This window comes from Camelus bactrianus, chromosome 9 (assembly GCF_048773025.1).
Source record: "Camelus bactrianus isolate YW-2024 breed Bactrian camel chromosome 9, ASM4877302v1, whole genome shotgun sequence".
Taxonomy (NCBI): Eukaryota; Metazoa; Chordata; class Mammalia; order Artiodactyla; family Camelidae; genus Camelus; species Camelus bactrianus.
The window spans coordinates 45,866,994-45,884,946 of record NC_133547.1 but is presented as its reverse complement, the minus strand read 5'-3'; the positions used below and the strand labels follow the sequence as shown (position 1 = coordinate 45,884,946).

The window sequence follows — 17,953 nt, the reverse complement described above, 5'->3', positions numbered from 1 at the left end:
GCATTTCAGGTTGGTGGATCTCATCACTACCTTGTACCTTCTGTCTCCTTTCTGAGAGGGCTTCTCATCTGGCCCCTCATTAGAAGGGCATGCCTGGGGAGTGCCTCACAGCAGGCACTGTGTTTGCCACAGGAGGGCTGGGTTTGCCACCAGGGGGCAGAGGCTAGGGAACCCTCCCTGCTTTGTTGGGCCCTCTGCAAATGTTAAGGACCCAAATCCTGAAATCTCTGTTCATCTAGGTTTCTCCAGGGCCTTGGATGGTGCACCCACCCTGTTCTCTGTAGAGATTTAGAAACAGCCCTGTGCGGGGCGTCTGGTCCTTGGCGTCTGGTCCTTGGCCCCGGGTAAGTCAGCAGCAGCCCACGTGTTAATGCCTGAACTTCTACTTTCTCGAAATTCCTCTAACCATCTGTCATTCAGGTGCCTACTTTTGTACCCTAGAAGGATGATTTTCATCCGGGCTCGCGTTATCTGTTAATGCTGCACAGAGGCATCTGGTTGGAAGAAGCAGAAGAGATGCATTAGAGGGCTTGGAAGGGATCAACGTGGAATTGAAAGTTTAATAACTCAGAAAGTAAGGAGTTTTAGGAAATGACTAAACAGCTTAAAAAAAAAAAAAAAGGGAGATGAGGTCAAACCTGTTCAACGAGGCCCTTGAGCAGTACATAGCTCAGACAGAGGGCCGCTGATCAGCCACGGGACCTGCCACGCACCTGCCCGGCCACCTGGCCCCACTGGCCCAGCTCATTTTGGCATCAGTTTCTCTCTCAACCCCTTCTCTACATTCCCCCACCACAGACCCCCCCCTTGGGGCCTCCCCCACTTAGATAACCTCTGACTCATCTGCACTAAAATGTTTACCCCTCTTGACTCCTTTTTTTGGAGGGGGTGATGAGGGGGTAGGGTGTCTGAGAAATGACTTAGAACAGTTTGTCCTCATTACAAGAGTAATCATGCAGAGCTCAGAATGCTTAGAAGCACAAAGCGCAAAGAAAACAGTCACTCGTTACCCTACCTCCTTTTTAGTTTTTTCCTGTATGTTAGCTTTCCCCAGTACTCTCCCCACACATGTGTGGGTGTGTGGGGGTGTTTTTCTTTACAGAAATACCCTTTGAGGGCCTTTTTCCTTTAACTTAGTAATGAGCTGGCAACAATGTTGGTGTTCACCAGTGTTTTCCTCCGTGATTTTTAATGGCTGAATAATATTTCACTGCATGGGGAAGTGCTGTAATTTACATAACGGCGTCTCTCTCAGCGGACCTCTCCCTGCTTCTGGGAACTCCCTGGTGCTGTGTCGCTCGTTCTCTGACCTCCCTCCGGAAGGCTCCTGCGCTCTGCCCCCACAGCCCTCCACGTCTCCGGTGCTGTGTTTGGAACTCCTCCCCAGTTCTCTTCTCGGGGCTGCTGCAGAACTAATCTCCACTTCCACGGTTCCGTCTGATGCAGCTGTGCCCCCAGTAAGAACAAGCAGGGGCCATTGCTCACCACCTGTTCACAGTCATGCTCAAAGCATGTTCCTTGAACTGGGAAAAATATGCAACCCCAGGTCTGTCCGTGGAGGAGGGCAAAGAGCAAGAGACCAAACCACCAACAAGGAAAGTCAAAGCCATGGGTGGTTGCGCTGAGTAACAGGTGCCTGGGAAAATCCCCTGAAGCTGTGTCAGTGCACTTGACTATTCAGTTTTACTTGAGTGTAGCTGTTGGTACTTGATTAGTGTGCTAGACCCATTTCAGGGTGCCTGACTACCCACACTCAAAGCAAAGGGTGGCCCCCTCCCCATGCGGTCCCAGCTGCCCTAGGTGATGGAGTACACATGCCCATCTGGTCGAGTCTGGCTGGACCTGGGTGGGATGAAGTGTGCATCATAAATAGCCCCCAGATCTACAGCTTGGGAGGCCTGGTTGAACAAAGAGTTGCTCAGCTGCTGAGATTGCTGTCTGGGGCCTTTGCACTGAGACGCAGGGTGGGGAGTTGCAGAGCAGTGCCGCATTAACAGCAGGCACCTGGGAGCTGTGTTTTTGGAGCACAGAAACTGCAGCCACATACAGGAAGCGCATCCCTGAAGAGTGGAGCGGAGCTGTCCTGAGGAGCTGGCCCGGGTCAGCCAAGTTCTCTAGTTCTGGGCCTCCAGGGTTGCTCTGAACTTCGACTCTGCATGGTACCCTCTTCTCCACCCCGCGCCCCCCCCCCAACACTTGAGCTGATTGAATGGGCTCAGTTTCTTGTAATTATCTGGCCAGGATCCAACAGGGTGGCCCGAATGTGTCGGGGATGGTTGTGGTCGAGAGAGATGGTGAGCTCTGCTGCCAACCCAGCTGCTGCCCCTACTGTCCCGCCCAGCCAGCCCCAGCACCCAGAGCCACCTGCCTTGTTCCACAGGAAGCTGGCTGGAAGCCTCCGGAACCAAATGCACTAGCATTCTCAGGGCTTTTCCTAACCGTGGAGAAGTGGACCCTTGGAGCCAGTGCCCTGCCAGACTCATCGACTCACCCACTCATCAGTCAGTAGTGCTTCCTGAAGTCTCTCATAAGCCAAGCACTGAGCTCCACCCAGGGCCGCACTGATAGTGACACAATTGCTCATTGTCTGGTGACTCCAGCCCCGAGAGTCACCTCAGGGCCCCCAGGAGGCCAGGGGATGTGGAGGAGAAGGATCTGGGCCGGGGCCTTGGGCAGAGCTGAGAAGAGGAGCTCTAGTGTTTTGCAAAGAGGGCTTATGGGGGCCGAGCTGGAGGGGCTGCACCTGGAGTAGGAAGCTCCTTGAGGAACCCCCGAAGACCACCCGTTCACACCGAAAAGCACGGCAGCCCCCGCTTTCTAGCCCTGGCTCTCCACGGCCTGGCTGGGGGAGACGGAAGGGAGGATGTGTGTCGAGGAACGGGGTGGACTGCGCTCGCGTGAGTCTTGTTCCTGATGCTGCCCGAAGAAGCCCTTCTGGACTTTTCAGGAAGGACCTGGGCTCTGCGGTCCTCCTCCTGATGAAACCCGCCAGCTGCCAGGGGGAAGAGCAGGCTGCCAAGTGTGAAGGCAGCCGAGGAGGAGTCTTCTGCCTCGGGTGCCGGGAGGGTGGGGCAGACGGTAAAGAGACTGTTGTGAAGCCCAGCAGACACCTCGATCAGAGTCAGAATCTGGAGAAACTGAGACATTCCAGGTCCAGAAATCCAGCCTCAAATAGCAGCAGTGGCAACAGTCCTGAGATGTGTGCTTGTGAGAAGGACGCAGGCATTTGCCAGTTCTGAGTGATGGTCCTTTTACTGGAATGCACTCTAAGCTTGTGCTTCCTAGGCCACTGGACTTGACAGGGGTGCTGTGCCCTGAGATTCTTGTTAAAAAGAATCAGCCTGACACTCAGCCCATTTCTGTTATCTTTGAGACCGGATGGAAGGAAACAGTGGTCAGTAGATCTAGGGTAATTTCAGGGAGAGCATTTACAGGCAAGTAATATGATTCCACCTTTTAATTTTTTTCCCCTCCGGAAAATAGAAGGCAGATACTGGTACTTTTATTCAATTATAACCATTTTCCATCGGCTTTGCTGCCTTGAATCCTGGTGGAGCTGGGAGAAGGGTCTATTTCTTAGCCATGGGTGTGGTTGGGTTAGGGCTGGAGGCTCCCCCTTGGCTGCCTGTCCTTTGAGATGTTGCTTCTGTGTCATCGTTTGATTGGGGTGAAGGGGATGCAGATGAGGAGTATTATGGGGTGGGTAGGACTCAGAACCATTATCCCTGCCTTTTCAGGGAAAGGAGCAGAGGTTAGTGGCAAGAGTTGAGTTATAGGACAGGAGGGGCTGAGACAGAAGAGCAGGGAAGTGTGGGCTTTTGAGTTGGTCCTCCTGCCAAGCGTGTCGTGGGATGAAAGAGGCGGGGACATCCTGGAAGTGCCCAGGTGTTCTCCGTGGTTAAATAGGCAAGGAGAGAGATGCTGGAGGACTGTATAAATTCAGGTGTGGAAAGGACAAGAAATAGGGGGCAGGTAAAAAAAGAAAGCTTATTGGTTATAGCAAAAACAAAATAAACAAATATCCCCCCCAAAAAGCACTAAATATCCACCAGTATGGGAATAAATAAAATGTGGTGGAATCCTGTGATGGAATATTATACAGCTGTGTAAAAGGAAAGACCCAGCATTATATTCAGTCTCAATAATGTTGAGGAGGAAAACCAAGGAACATTTCTGCATGGGATGATGATGTTTATGTAAAAAAGTGCTGAACAATAGTGTATATTTACAATGGTTTTATATATATATGTGTGTGTGTATATGTATGTATAGAAGTATTTTTTTAAAAGTTGGGAGTGATCCATCCTTAAGTCACACTCTGGGGAAATGAGGGGAGAGCAGGAGCAGAGCTGGTAGTTGGAAAATTGAAGGCTTGTAATATTCCAATTAAAAAATTTAAAACTTTTGTTTAAATCAAGTAAACTTTAGAATGTGGAAAAAACTTTTGAAGTCATAGTTTAGCAGTCCTCAAAGGCGGCAGCTTCAGCCCTGAGTGATGAGTGAATTAGACAACAGCTCGGAAGCAGGGGCCCAGCCTTGTGACTCAGCGGTGCAGATGTCACAGAGATCCGTTTGGGATGAAGTGATTCATTGGGTTTGCAGCCCTCATCACTGGCTCCGGAGCTGGTTGTCACACCGTAGAAGCAGCATCCATAATTGAACATTTATTCATCACTGTCTTTAGAACATCTCTTTTCAGTACCATTGGGGATTTAAACTTGAAAAAGAATGAAGGAATAAATGAGTGATATTTTTGCCCCTGAACTTAAAACCAGGTCAGGCCCTCATCTGGTCTCACCTGACTGTTAATTTGGTCTCTTTGCTTCCAGTCTTGCCCTCTGCTCTGTCCTCCGCCTGCCACTCGAGTGATGATTCAGAAACACAAATCTGATCTCCTGCCTGCCTGTGCTCGCCTCTCCTCAGCTTCCGCCATCCCCGGGGAGGAGTTTGACTTTATTTGTGTGCCTGTCAGTGCCCTTTCCTGCCTGGCACTGATGTGCCCTCCGGTCACGTGGCAAACGAGATCTTGGCAAACATCTTGCTAACCCTGGACGTATTTTCACCTGGTGTTGCACTTGCATCCTTCCAGACTCAGTTCAGATGTCACCCCTTCTGTGAAGCCTTTGTGGACTTGCCTTCTCCTTTTGAGAGGTCTTCGCCTTGTCCTTTGCCCCTCACAGCCGGCACATCCTGATGTTTAGTTAGTTGTGTGTATTTCTTTTGGGATTGCCAGCTTAGGATAAAACTATGTTGTACTCATCTCTCCCTCACGGTTTCTGTGCTGGCCCCCTTCATATGATAGATGTTCCAAAAATGTTGGTTGAAAGTGTAGTTCACGTTCCAGTTATCTTTGCTGTGTAACAAGTTATCCCAGAAATGAGTGGCTTAAACAACAATTTTATTATGTTCACAGAATCCATGAGTCAGAAATTCAGGCAGGCCCAGCAGGGGTGGCTCCCCTCTGCTCTACAATGTCTGGGGCCTCAGCTGGGAAGATTCCAAGGCCGGGAGGTGGCTCACAGCTCTGGCCTGGAATCATGAAGTTTGGTTCACCTACTCGGCTGGTCGGTGGTGCCGGCTACTGCTTGTGAGCTCTGCTGCGGCTCTAGACCGGAGCGCCCTACCGGTGGCCTCCTCGGGGGCCTTGGGCTCCCTCACAGCATGGCAGCGTCAGGACAGTCCAGCCCCTTCCACGGTGGCGTCAGGTAGCAGAGTGGAAGCGGCATTGCTTTTTATGACCTGGCCTTGAAAGTCACACTGTGTCACAAGTCTGCCCAGATCAAAAGAAAAGGGGGGTAAACTCCATCTCTCATTCACATTGCAAAAGAGCGTGTGGGATGGGGGATACTGTTACCACCATGTTTGGTCGTGGTTGGCATGTGGGAGAGCTCAGCTCCATGCTGGAGCTACTGTCACTTACTAGTTGCTGGCTGAATGCGTATTGAGCACTTACTATGGGTCACATACTAAGGATTTTAAATGTAGTAACTCATTTAATCCTTCAGCAACCCCGTGAAGAGTGTATCACTTCCAGATGAGGGTGCTGAGGTGCAGAGAGCTTAAGTAACCAGCAAGGTCTCACAGCTCCTGCCTGTGCTGTGAGAGGTCCGAGAGAGAGAAGATTCCAGAATTAACTCCATCCTTCAGGTCTGCTGCTGCGTTGTGCCTCTGCACATATCATGGGGGTGTTGACGGCTGTTTCAAGGGATGTTCTTGATGGAAGTAAGGACCCAGATGTAAATCCTTGTGCCTGTGGTCTGGGGAAGCTGAGTCATGAGCCGTCCTGGCTCTGTGGCTCCCTAGTGGGTGAGGACCTTGGTCACACTGCCCTTGGAGGATGGTGACATTGACCTAACAGGGCCTTCCTTGTTACCTGCTGGTGTTTCCAGCCTGACTTTGTTGACATCCCTCCCCAACCTTTTCACTCCTTGCCTCGGGTCCTGCATCTGTGAAGTGAAGTCCCTAAGAGTATCTACCACATAGGTTTGCTGTGAGCGTTAAAATTAGTTAATACACGTAACTCCCCCTTGTTGGTGAGGCTCCCGCTCTGTGTCTGTCTGTCCTCTGGTCCAGAACGGGATCAAAGGAGGTTCTTTTCAGCTCATGGCCCTTCTTTTTCCTCCCTTGGCATCCTCAACCGTGTCACTGGTGTGGCCTTCCATTCTGTGAAGCTCTGGGTTGGCCTTGTCTCCACCACGTGGCCGGTCTGTTTGGCATTTTAAACATGAGGCCATGCAGATTCCCCATTAGAGTCTTCAGAACCAAGTTGGCAGGAAAACACAGTGGGTGGTTTGTCATCACTAATCACTGATATTCACCGAGCACATTCAGTGGGAGCCACAGACTAAGGAAACTATTAGTCACGTTCTTTGTCCTGGAGAAAGTGCCTTAACCTGGAGGACCATTTCCTCGTCTGGTAAGCGTGGCTGTAGTGAAATCAACCTCACCTAGTTGATGTGAGGATTAAATGAGATGATGTATGCAGAGCAGTTAGGGAAGTGCCTCACACACTAAAGTGATAATCATTAGAGCCATTTATCTTCATTTTATAACAACACATACTTGCTTATTTTTAAAAATGGTAAAGTAGAGGAAAGGAAAAGGCAGAGGTGGGGGAATCATTCATATTCTCACCACACAAAGATTCAGTCCAATGTCATTAAATGTTTTGTTTGGTCATTTTTCTAGGTAGAGTGTTTTTTTTTTTTTAACATAAATTTTTACATATGCGGTTTTACATCTTTAACTGAAATTTGAACATTAATTTTTTTTTAATGCTTTTGTACTTTCAAAGATTTTTTTCCTGTTTTGGGATTATCATCTAACGTTGGTAGAAATAAGATGAAATTTTAAAATATTCTTTCGATGACTTTCACAGTATTATTTGATCTCTAGGATTTCCTCTGAGATTGATACGCGGTACATTATTCCCATGTTACAGATAAAGGGATATACTAGTGTGGCCAAGTCACATGCAGAATGTGTGACAGCTGACTGAGTGCTGAGGATTGCAGACGCCACAGCTGGGACAGGGAATGTGGAGTGGTGAGCTCATTCCTTCTGCCACTTGGACATGCTCAGTTATGCACGGTGGACTTAGAGGCTGGTTCCTGTCTTTAGAGATGTGGGTCCCTGAGCCGAGGCGTGTTCCAGAAATGCATGAGAAGCTGGCTTTCCCAGGTGCAGTGACCCCTCCCTACTCACTAACTCCTGAATCATACTGCCCCTGGCCAGGTTCGTCTCGGACTCAGCACAAAGGAAAAAGTAGGAGCAAACTTGGACGAGCAGTATCTTGAAAACTAGTTAAGGGATACACGTTTATGTGACTAGAGACTATCAAAACTAATCCAAAAGGACATGGCCTTTCCCACAGACCATTTATTTTCTAAAACAGTGATTCGTAATCTTTTTTTCTAGGTCTTCAATCTCTTGGAGAATCTTTTGAAGTTTATGAAGCCTTTTTCTAGAACACACAAGTGCATGTAATACAATTTTTCATTCAATCTTCAGACCCACAGGTGTCAATAATGGTCATATATTGGTACAAAACAAATTACCCCAAAACTTAAGACTTTAAAGAAGAGAAAATCCTTCTCAATTTTATTGTAAGTGTAGAACTGCTCTAAAAAAGATTGTCCTAAAATAGAAATCTTGTTTGGAGAAACTGTGTTCTGCTAAACCAGTAATTACTGCAATTGTGAATAAAATTTTTAAAGCAAAACAAAACAAAACAAAACCCCCAAACCAAAAAATGATACACAGAAACAACAGTAAACATTTATTATCTCAGTTTCTATGGATCAGGAATCCAGGGGGATATTAATTGGGTAGCTCTGACTCTGGGGCTCCCAGGGGGGTGTCACCTGGGGCTACAGTCATCCAGAGGCTGGACTGAGGCTGGAAGAAGTGGTTCCATGCTGGCTGTCAGCATAAGGCCTCATGTGGACCTGGCATAGGGCTGCTTTGATGTCCTCATGACGTGGTATGTGACTTTCCTCAGATACCATGCTCATAAACCATGATCCCAGACAGCAGGGCAGAGACCCCAGTGTCTTTTTATGACCTAGCTTCAGAAGTCAAAGTTCAGCATCATGTTTGCATTTCCTATTGGTCACATAGGTCAGCTCTATTCAGTACAAAAGGCAAGGCATGGGGGAGTGGCTTCGCAGCCCTCTCCAGCTGTGCCACCCTCCCAGCACATTGACCTGAAAGTTCTCCTAATCCTGTCACTTAGTTTTTTTTTTAACATAGGGATTGCATCACGTAGGCATGATTGATTAAATTGTTGGCCATTAGTGATTACCTTAACCTCCAATCCCTTCCTCCTCCCTGGATTTCAGGGAGTGGGGCTGAAAATTCCAACCCTCTAAGCACGGCATTCCCTGCCTGGACTCTATCTAACCTAGAGTTACCTCATTAGCATAAACTTCTGTCTGGTTAAACGGGCTCCTTGTGAATGACAGAAGACCCTCTGTCACTCATGAAATTCCAAGGGTTTTAGGAGCTCTGGGCCAGGAACCAGGGATGAAGATCAAATACATAGTTTTTATTATGGCACGTTAGTCAACACAGAAGAAATTTTGTATAGCAAGTCATGCATTCTTTTAAATTTTTGGTTAAATGTTTTTTTCCTAATTATGCTCTTTGCCAGAGAATTGGGGGAAGGAGTAAGGATAAAACAGAAAATAAAAATCACTTGCCATTCCATCACCCAGCATGTTCTTTCTAGTTCTTTTCTTTTCTTTCTTTCTTTCTTTTTTTTTAAGATTTTCTTTTCTTTAAAAAGAATTGTTTTTACAGAGATATAATTGACATATAACATTGTATTAGTTTCAAGTGTACAACATAATGATCCGATATATGTATATATTGTGACATTGTCACAGGACCAAACTCAGGTCTGCTCCCCTGACGTGCACAGCAGAGCCCAGCAGACGCTGGGCTGTGGTGAAGGAAAGCACGCCGTTTGTTGCAGGCGCCACGGAAGGCAGTTAGTGCTCCGAAGACCTGAGCCCCCTGATGGCTTTCAGGGAAGGGTTTTTAAAGACAACGCTGCGGGTGAGGATTGCAGGTTGTGGTCAGTTCGTGGACTTTCTTCTGATTGGTTGGCGGTGAGGTAACAGGATGATGTCTTGGGAATCTTAGTCATCAGCCTTCTGATTCCAGCCAGTCTGGGGTCTGCTGCTCGTGGTCAGTGTGCAGACACCGTCTTCCACCTGGATGGAGTTCCTAGTTCCTGCAGAACAACTCAGAGATATGCGTCAGATTGTTTTGTACACCCTTTGAGGAGAAAGTAGGAATCTGGTGGCTCTGTTTTATCTCTGAGCTATTGTTTAAGTTATCATTACTTCTCTTGCTTGACTGCCTTTCCTTTGTTTCTGCATTTTCTTGCTTCTCTAATCAATAACTGCCTAAGTCTGCTCTTTGGAACTTGGGGAAGGGCCAGGAGGGTAAAGCCTTTTTCTCTACAGTCAAGAAACGGGGAACACAGAGGGGCTTTTTGTACCCAGGAAGGCCCCACAGGATCCTGCTTGGTTTCAAGATGATCACCACAAGAAGCCTAGTTAACATCCATTGCCGCGCAGAGTTACGATTTCTTTTTCTTGTGATGAGAACTTTTAAGATTTATTCTCCTAGCAACTTTCAGATACATAATACAGTATTATTAACTATAGTCACTGTGCTGTACATTGTATCCCCAGGACTTGTTTGTTTTATAATTGGAATTTTGTACCTTTTGTCCACTTTCACCAATTTCCCACCTCCTCACCCCTTGCCTAATGCCCCCAAGGTCTACCCATGTTGTTGCAAATGGTAGGGTCTCCTCCTTTTTATGGTTGAATAATATTCCATTGTGTGTGTGTGTATATATATATATATATATATACATATATATATACACACATACCACATTTTCTTTATTCATTCATCAATTGATAGACACTTAGGTTGCTTCCATATCTTGGCTACTCTAGATGATGCTGCAGTGAACATGGAGGTGCAGATGTGTTTTTGAGTTACTGTTTTTTGGATAAATACCCAGAAGTGGAATTTCTGGATCATATGGTAGTACTATTTTTAATTTTTTTAAGGAACCTCCACATTGTTTTCCATAGTGGCTGCACTGATTTGTATTCCCACCAACAGTGCACAAGTGTTCCCTTTTCTCTACATCCTCGCCAACACTTGTTATTTCTTGTCTTCTTGATAGTAGCCATTCTATGAGGTGTGAATGATGTCTCATTGTGATTTTGATTTTCATTTGCCTGTTGATTAGTGATGTTGAACATCTTTGCATGTGTCTGTTGGCCATTTGTGTGTCTTCTTTGGAAAAATGTCTATTCAGATCCTCTGCCCATTTTTTAATCAGATTGTTTCTTTGCTATTGGGTGTATGAGTTCTTTATATAAGGACTTTGTTTTCTTTAGAGCAGTTCTCGGTTTACAGCAAGATTGAGAGGAAGTTATGGAGATTTCCTGTGTACCCTTAGTCCACACACATGCATGCTTTCCACATTATTAACATCACTCACCACAGTGGTACATTTTTTAACCAAGGGTGAACCTATACTGACACATCATAATCACCCAAAGTCTGTAGTTTATCTCAGGTTTCACTATTGGTGTTATACATTCAGTGTGTTTGGACAAATGTATAATGACATTTATCCGCAATTATATCAGAGTATTTTCACTGTCCTAAAAATACTGCTTTGTGCTCTGCCTCTTCATATCTCTCACCTCCGCAACCACTGGTCTTTTTGTCTCCATAGTTTTTCTTTTTCCAGAATATCATATACTTGGAATTACACAGCGTGTAACATTATTTCATTGGCTTCTTTCACTTCATAATATGTAATTTCAAGTTCCTATTTCTTTTCATGGGTTGATAGCCCATTTCTTTTTGGTGCTGAATAATATTCCATTGTCTGAGTGTAACACAGTTTGTTTATGCACTCACTTACTGAGGGGCATCTTGTTTGCTTCCTAGTCTTGGCAGACATGAAGAGAGATGATGTAAATATCCATGTGCAGGATTTTGTGTAGACAGAAGTTTTCAGTTTCTTTGCATAAATGCCAAGGAGCACGATTGCTGAATTGAATGGTTTAAAGTATGGTTAGTTTTACAAGATACCAATGAAACTGTCTTCCAGAGCATCAATACCATTTTGCATTTCCACCAGCACTGAATAAATGTTCCTTTTGCTCCACATCCTCACCAGCATTTGGTGGGGTTAGTGTTTCAGATTTTGGCCATTCCAGTAGGTGTGTAGTAGTATCTCATTTTTGTTTTAATTTGCATTTCCTTGATGACATATAATGTAGAGCCTCCTTTCACATGCTTAATTGCCATCTTATGTCTTCTTTAGCAAGGTGTCTCTTAAGGTTTTTGGCCCACTTTTTAATCAGGTTGGTTTTTTTCTTATTGCTTTAAGAGTTTATTTTATATTTGGCATAACAGTTCTTTATCAGATGTGTCTTTTGCAAATATTTTCTCCCAGTCTGTGTCTTGTTTCTAATTCTCTTGATACTGTCTTTCACAAAGCAGAAGTTTTAAATTTTAATGAAGGCCAGCTTATCAATTATTTCTTTCATGAATCGTGCCTTTGGTGTTGGATTTGAAAAAGACATCACCATACTCAAGGTCATCTGGGTTTTCTCCTATGTTACCTTCCAGGAGTTTTATAGTTTTGCATTTTACAGTTAGGTCTGTGATCTATTTTGAGTTCATTTTTGTGAATGGCATAAGGTCTATGTCTAGATTCATTTTGTATGTGAATGTCTAGTTGTCTGAACACCATTTATTGAAGAGACTATCTTTATTCCATTGTTTTTGCCTTTGCCCTATGTCAGAGATCAGGTTGACTATATTTATAGTGCTAATGTAAATGGTGTTGTGCTTTTAATTTTAAATTCCATTTGTTCTTTATTGGTATATAGAAAAGCAGTTGACTGTGGTATACCTGTAATCTGTATAACCTTGTATCCTGTAATCTTGCTATAATTGCTTATTAATTCCAGAGGTTTTGGTCAGTTCTTTCAGATTTGAACAAATACAGTTTTATGTCTTCTTTCCCAATATGTGTACCTTTTTAATTCTTTTTCTTGCCTTATGGAAAAGGAATGGTGAGAAGGGACATCTTTGCATTATTCCTGATCTTAGTGGGAAGCTTCTAGTTTCTCACCATTAAGTACAGGTTAGCTGTAGGTTTTTTTTTTTGTAGATAATCTTTAAGTTGAGAAAGTTCTCCTCTGGTCTTAGTTACCTGAGAGTTTTCGTAGTGAATGGATGTTGAATTTTGTCAAATGTCTTTTCTGCATCTGTTGATATGATCATGTGATTTTTCTTTTTTAGTTTGATAAACGTGATGTATTACATTAATTGATTTTTGAATGTTGAACAAGTGTACCTGGGATGAATCCCACTTGGTTATGGTATGTAATTCTTTTTGTACTTTTTGGGTTTGATTTGCTAATATTTTGTTGAGGATTTTTGCATCTTTGTTCATGAGAAATATGGTCTGCAGTTTTCTTGTAATGCCTTTGTTGGTTGTGGCATTAAGGCCATGCTGGCCTCTTTAATTGATTGAGTTAGGAGGAAATAATCTCTGTTTCTGTCCTATGAAAGAAATTGTAGAGAATTGATAAAATTTCTTCCTTGAATGTATGGTAGAATTCACCTGTGACTCCATCTGGGCTTGGTGCTTTCTGTTTTGGAAGGTTATTAATTATGGATTCAATATCTTTAATAGGTGTAGACTTACTCAGATCATCTTTGCTTCCTGTGTGAGTTTTTGCAGACTGTGTATTTCAAGGAATTGGTTCATTTCATCTAGGTTATCAGATTTGTGGTCATAAGATTCCTTTATTATTCTTTTAATTTCTGTGGAATCTCAAAGCGATTTCCTCTCTTTCATTTTGGATATTAATAATTTCTGTCCCCTTATTTTATTAGCCTGGCTAGGGGCTTATTTATTTTATTGATTTTTTTTCAAAGAACCAGTTTTTGCTTTCATTGATTTTTCTCTATTAATTTTCTTTTTTAATTTTATTGATTTCTGCTTTAATTGTTACTTCTTTTGGTTCCTTTGCGTTTATCTTGCTCTTCTTTTCCTAGTTTCCTAAGGTGGAAACTCAGATTATTGACTTAAGAGTTTTCTTCTTTTCTAATTCAATGCTATAAATTTTCGTCTAATCACTCCCTGCATATCGCAGCTTTTGATAAGTTGTATTTTAATTTTCATTTAGTTTAAAATTTTTTAATGTCTCTTGAAAATTTTTTTGTGACCCATGTGTTACTTAGAAGTGTGTTGTTTAATCTCCACATATTTTGGGATTTCCTAGTTATCTTTCTGTTACTGATTTCTACTTAAATTCCATTGTGGTCTACCAGCAGACCTTGTAGGATTTCTATTTTTCAAATTTGTTAAGCGGTATTTTATGGCCCAGAATGTGGTCTGTCTTGGTGAATGCTCCATGTGAATTTGAGAAGAATGTTCATTGGATGAAGTAGTCTGTAGGTGTCTATTATAGACAGTTGATTGAAGGTGTTGTTGAATTCAACTATGATTTTCTGCTTACTGGATCTGTCCATTTCTGATCGAGCAGTGCTAAAGTCACCAACTCTGATCTATTACCAGTTTTTGCCTCATGTAGTTTGATGATCTGTTATTATGTGTATACACAATAGGAACTGTTATGTCTTCTTGGAGAATTGACTCCTTTATTCATTATATAATGTCCTTCTTCATTCCTGATAATTTTCTTTACTTTACTCTGTCTAAAATTAATATAGCTATTCCAGCTTTCTTTTGATTAGTGTTAACATGGTATATTTTTCTCAATCCATTTCCTTTTAATCTGTACGTCTTTATGTTTAAGGTGAGTTTCTTGTAGACAAGATATAGTTGGGTCGTGTCTTTCATCCACTCTGACAATCTCTGTCTTTTAATTGATGCATTTAGACCATTGACATTCAAAGTGATTATTGATATAGTTTGGTTTAATATCTACCATATTCATTACTATTTTTTGTTGCCCTTGTTTTTTCTTCCTGTTTTTGTCTCCCACTCTTTTTCTGCCCTTTGTGTCTAGACCTTTTTATGCAGTTATATATAATACTTTGATCTTTTTTAATTTATAAAAGTGATATTTGCTTATTGTAAAATAATTCAAAGAGTACAGAGATGTCTGAAATAAAAAAAAAAAATGTTACTTAAAAAAAGTGATCTCTGCCTGGAAGAACATCCTGTTGTAGGCTGAGAGGGAAGATGGAAGGGGCAGTGGGGTCGGGGGATGCCTTGGCCAGAATTGGGGACATGGGTCTTTTTGAAGGCAGCATCATCTAAGAAAATGAGATCTGGACAGCAGAGGCAGTACCAGGAGAAGGAAATGGGGAAAGTGGAATACGGAAGGGGAATTAAACTGCTGAGAAGAAAAACTTAATTTCTATTTCTATGTTAAGGTCCACTTCCTAAGTGCAGCTTTATTTTCAGGGGTCAAAGGCCCTTTGTGGGGTGGGAAGGAAATTAAGGAGATATTTAATAAGCAGGTACAGCTGAAAGTGTGTGGTTTAAGTACAGTCTAGTATCTGTTTATTTATTTGCCAGGGCTGTTTATAACTTGCTTCCAGCTTGGACAGATTGTTCTGACCCTGATGCCCTGGCTTGTTCAGGCCACTTAACACTGTTTAGCTTCCAGGGGAATAATGTGTATGATCCCCTGATGAAGTGCTTCTGTAAGGTCTGTGGGCAGAAGGCACTCTGAGTGAGCTCAGTATTGCATCACAGGGGCCGGTATCCAATGGCCTTCAGCTGCTTTCTTCTGCCCATTCACTAGAGGAGAATGAAACTCTCTTGACCCAACTCAGTGAAGAGTCTTTGCAGAAGGGAGGAGCTCAAAGCTATTGAGAGCCTTCAGTTAGGATTTGTTCTTTAATTTGGGTACCTGGTTGGCGCTCAGTAGACAGACATCTTTTTTTTTTTTTTCATTTTTTATTGAAGTGTAGTTGATTTACAATGTTGTGTTAGTTTCAGGTGTACAGCAACGTGATTCAGTTATACATATATATGTGTGTGTGTATATACACACACACACACACACACACACATATATATATATATATATATATATATATATATATATATATATTCTTTTCCATTATGGTTTCTTATAAGATATTGAATATAGTTCCCTATGCTATACAGTAGGACCTTGTTGTTATTCTGTTTTATGTATAGTAGTTTGTAACAAGCAGAGACATCTTAAAACTTAGTTCTTGACACTGCTATGTGTTAGAGTCTTTAAAGCTCCTAATGCCCAGGCTTCTGCATGTCAGACCAGTTACGTGGAGTGGGGTCCAGGCCCTGTTATTTTTTAAAGCTCTCCAGATGATTCCAGTATGGGTCTAAGGTTGAGAAGTAGTGCCTTAAAGAAAGATGCTGGCTCATCCTGACCATCCTCCAGCCTTCTCTGCTGTGGGTAGGGAGTTCTGTCTTAGAATGCTGAAATGCAGGGAGACCTCAGTGTTATGAATGTAGTTAAATTGTTTTCAAAATTCTTCATGTCTAAAGTACTGCAAACATTTGGTTCAAGTATCACTATATGTATATTTTTTAAATTGTCATAGAGTACGCATATTAAAAATGTTATACACCAAATTTTAACTTGCTGAAAATAACTAATGAGCTATCTTCTCGATGACCTTCAATGTAGTCATGGATGCTGTCAACTAGAATGTATCAAGTAAATTCACAGACTACTTTGCTCTAGTGATTTGCCACCTGCCCCCACCCTCCTCCCTTTTCACTTTCCTCGCTTCTGTTGCTGAAGCCAAGATGTAAAATTTTGTTTAGGAGGAAAGGTTCTGCACGAAAAAAAAGTTTATGAGCCACAGGCCTTCCTTGTAGGGTCTGTTTTAGATTAGATCAGCTTGCTTTGAGGCACAATCATCCCCTGGGCTGGGCTTAGAGTTGCATCCCACCAGGATTTGAGTGGTCCCAGCTGTTCCCCAGCTGAGTCCACTTCAGATAGGTTTATACTGGGACAGCGGTGAGTCCCTTTTGGAGGTGGCATGGGGGAAGCTTTCCTAGGAGTGGGAGTGGGGCTGGGCTGCAGCTGTGGGTGGAGGTGGGTGGCCCAGAGATGGTGTCATTGTCAAGAGGCCATTGGCGTGTCCTTGAGGGATCTCTGGCCAAAACCCTGTCCTCCATGGATCCAGAGCCCCGGAATGTTCCAGCCAGAGGGGCCCTAGCTAGCAGCTCTTTATTAAGGACTAATTATGGGCTAGGCCCTGTGCAAGAGGCTTTACAGATGTGGTCTTATTCAGTCTTTTGGAGAGCTCTATGAGGCACACTTATCCCCATCTTACAGAGGAGAAAACTGAGGCTTGGAGAGGTTAAGTAACTTATCCAAGGTCACAGTAATAAGTGACAAGGCCAGCATTGGCACATGTGCTAGCCTCCCCCAAAGCCACCTTAGAAATCATTTTATGGATGAAGAGATCAAGGTCCAGATAGGAGAAACAGCTTGTGCAAGATGACACAGCCAGCTCCAGTTCCGGGCAGGGCTGCGACTAGCACTCAGCGGCTCTTTCTGGCACACCACTGTGCCCTGCTGCTGCAGAGGGCAAGGCCAAGGGGTGCGGTCCCTCCCACCTTCTCAGTGCCTCGGGTGGAATCAATTATGCTGGCATGGAATGAGAAAGCAAAGTATGTTTCCCACCCCCATGTCTGCGAGGGGGACACGGAGAAGGCAGGCCAAGGCCATCTGAAGAAGCACATCCTGACCAGAAGGTGGGGTGGCCAGTGGTGAACCAGGGCCGTGGTCTCCAGGGTGGCCTGACTTCCTTGTTATGGGGCTGCGCTGTCAGTTGCCCCCATCGGCAGTGTGTGGGCATCTGGGCGACAGGATCTGCTTCAGCCCCTCAGATTCCTGTTGGTGTCTGCTCAGAACAGAAGCAGACTGCAGGGGCTCAGCTCTGCCTCTGCTCGCCGAGGCAAGAGGATGTAGGAGATGCGCCTCTCCGTGGTGTCCCGGGAGCAGCGACCTTGGAGAGCAAGGGTGCCACACCAAAGAAAGGCCCCAGGTCTACCCCCCACCAGCCCTCTAGTCGTTTCATTTCAGCCAGCTTGCAAGATGGTTGCTTTTATTTGTTTTCCTTTGAAGTTGTGCCAAGGATTCAACTTTTCCTGCTCATTTTATTAAAACTTTATAAACAGCATTAATAAATAGATATAAAACTGCTGCATAAATGACAGAGGAACTAAGTGAAATTCCCAAAGGGCAACCATTGAATAAGTAACAGCCCTGTCCTCGCATGATCAAATTCCCATATATGCAAATTAGGGCCAGCGCTTTACCACAGAGTGTTTTAATTAATATTTATAAATCACAGAGCACCTCAGAAAGGGCCAGTGAGCTATTTATATTATGATCATGTCACACGAATAACA

The 17,953-nt window shown here is 43.9% G+C and overlaps 1 protein-coding gene across 3 annotated transcripts in view; it reads left to right on the top strand.

The window, feature by feature from the left end:
* IGSF3 (immunoglobulin superfamily member 3) overlaps nucleotides 1-17,953 on the top strand; it is a 97,042-nt gene that overhangs the window by 36,220 nt on the left and 42,869 nt on the right. The gene's annotated exons all lie outside the window — the stretch shown is intronic.